This window comes from Cyprinodon variegatus, unplaced genomic scaffold (genome assembly GCF_000732505.1).
Source record: "Cyprinodon variegatus isolate N-32 unplaced genomic scaffold, C_variegatus-1.0 Scaffold523, whole genome shotgun sequence".
In the NCBI taxonomy this organism is placed as follows: domain Eukaryota; kingdom Metazoa; phylum Chordata; class Actinopteri; order Cyprinodontiformes; family Cyprinodontidae; genus Cyprinodon; species Cyprinodon variegatus.
Window position 1 is genome coordinate 26,624 of NW_015150976.1, and position 3,003 is coordinate 29,626.

The window sequence follows — 3,003 nt, forward strand, 5'->3', positions numbered from 1 at the left end:
CCTTGAAATGACGTGTTGTGAATTGGAGCTATAGAAATAAACTGAGTTGAATTGAATAAGCAGATGTCCTCTGGCGTTGGTTGGAAGGTCGACCCATCCAAGGACTCACAGACCTCACTTCCTGTCTCTGTCCCTAAATCTTTCACACTTTGCTTTGCTTCTCATTTTATTTCCCTCCACTGCCCCAAAACTGCCATTTCACTTCAAACAAAACTGAAAAAAAATGGTCCTCAGAAATGATCTGAGTGTTACATCTACTAGGAAGTGCCATTTTTGTTCCATGACTAAGTGACACATTGCGAGAAGGAAGTTTCCTCCCTGCTGTTTGACCACATCCTCCATCAGAGGAGGGGGGGGTTGCTCTGCTGTGGTTCAGCCATTCTCACTAAAAACAAACCATGACTCGTCTGACATCTTCATGTTCAGAAATGTACATACACCTTTGCTATGGTGGACAAGAGGTGCAAACGTGCTACAAATATAAAAGGTACTGGCAACACAAAAATGAGACAAATCAAACAGAAAAGAAGCAAAAACATGATGCTAGCAAACAGAAATTAGGTTCACATTAATTATACAACAGCAGTTTCTAGCCATGCCATTGAGGTTTTTGTTTTGGTTTTATCAACCTATAAGCCATCATTTCCAAATAAATTCTCTAAAAAACCCACAATGTGATTTCCTGGATTTGTCTCTATGATGAAAACTACAGATATCTCTCATTTTTCTAAGTAGGAGAACTTTCACAATGAGCGGCTGACAATACTTTTTGGCCCCACTGTATGTCAATGGAATAAGACATTTGACATGAAAATAACGACTTCATAATATGTGATCATTTTCCTTTCAGGGTAAAGTGCTGCTTCAGTTGACCTGCTCAAATTTAGGCCAAATACGACTTGCACAGTCATGAGCCGACTAGTAATGAAGCTGCAGGATCTGTAAGCATTGGAGGCTTTAAACCTGAAGCATGTTTATTTTTGAGTTATTTGCATTATAAGTGAAACAGGATGACAAAGAAACAGGAACGATAATAACAGCAAAGAAAAAAAGAAGAAAAAGGTGAAAACCTGGTCCCACCCACATCCTGCAATGTAAGCACACTGAGTCTGTTTACATGCAGCTAAAAAGACTACGGTAGTTATCTTTGTGTGCTTGTAAACAACATCATCTGCAAAATGTGAGGCACCCCAAGGCTCTGTTTTGGAGCCACTTCTCTGTGACCTCCTGAAATCACTAGATTATTCAAACATTTTATGACATCTCCTGTTGATTTTATGCCGTTTAGAAGAAATACTTTCTGCTCCCTGCAGCTTAACGCAGAGCGACTGTCTTATCGCCACGGCTGCTCTGTTTAGAGAGCAGTCTCAGATGATGCAGAACTGGAGGAACTAAGGTGTGGTTTTCCACCAATGAGTGTCTCAGGAAGTTCCCTCTAAACATTTTGTTTATGGCTGTTTTCTAGAAATTGACAAATGCTTCTAAATGAAGCGGCCACATGTCAAAATAGAAAGTAGAGATGGGTTTTAAAACTTTTCTATCAGCTTTTGTTGCTGCATGTCTTACATGTTTTAACAAAAGAAAAACAACCCTCATCCCCTTCAGCGGCTCCAGGTCCCTGCAGCATGACCAGTTAGATGGAAAAACATGTGGAGATCACATCACATAATGTTTCTTGATTATCTGTTTGATTTAAAGGCACACCGTGTAACTTTAGGGGCACTATTGCTGTCTACTGTGATGTCATAGTAGAGACAGAATACTGTAAATTAGCTCAGAATTCCTTTACCCTGCCAGTGTAACACAAGCTTAACACAAGTTAAGAGCGTTCAAACTGTTGTGCTTGAAGCTAAACTGATAATCACAAAAATACATAAAAAAAGACAAAGTTCTACAGATTCTGCAGACATTTTTAAAACTTTATCCCTCACAAGATATCAAGAGAAGAGCAGAATGACACTAGAAAAACGGCGCCGCAGATGAGACCCCCAGAAAAAGGTTTATGGTTGATGGACCTTCCACAAGCTGCCAGGACCAGATGAGGACAGTGAGAAAAGAAAAGAGGAAAAATGTTTAAACAAGGAGGACCACTGCCAGCCAAAAAGAGATTAAAGACAGAGAATAACAATGAAGAAAGAGACAAATTTAGGAAAAAAGTATGTTGAGCTAAGCAGGCTTGGACAAGGACGTTTTGGATTTGTTTTTTCTGCTTATCGGGTGTATGATGAATTACCTGTAGCCATGAAACACATCCCAAAAAAACAAGGGATGCTAATAGAGAAGGATGAGAACGGAAAGGAGATGCCTTTGGAGGTGGCTATCATGTTAAAACTGAGGGATAAAACAACCAGTTGGGCGGGGCAGTCAGCCATACTGTCCATCCTAGACTGGTATAATCTGGATGATGAGGCGATTGTAGTTATGGAGAGATGCAAGCTCAGGACCTTCTTTAATACATTCAAAACCACTAGGGTTGCATAACGAGGAAGAATGCCAAGATCATGATAAAACAGCTGCTAAAAGCAGCAATTCACCTTCAAGAGGTAAACATCTTCTGCAGACACATTAAACTTAAGAACATCCTGTTAGAGATCAAGTCAGGAGTCCCAAAACTTTATCTCATAGATTTTGGTCTAAATTGCTTTGACGAGGCAAAAAAGTATACAAATTACTATGAGCATGGACCCATCATCCACCAGAAATCAGAAGAAAAGGGATCTACAGTTCTGGACCCACAACTGTGTGGCAGGTCCTGTATGAGATTCTGCAGAGCAGTTTCATATCAGGAAATTCATGTCAAAAGATCAACCGAAGCCTCTCCAAGAGATGCAGAACATTTCTAAGCAAGTGCCTGGTCATAGACCCAGAGAAGCACCCCGCCATAGAGGAGCTGTTGCATCATCCGTGGTTGTAGAAAGAAGATACCGTACTCAAACATAACCAGAGAACAGCTGCATACTTCCTAAGAAAATGTTTACAATTGCAGGAATTTCGCAATAATTA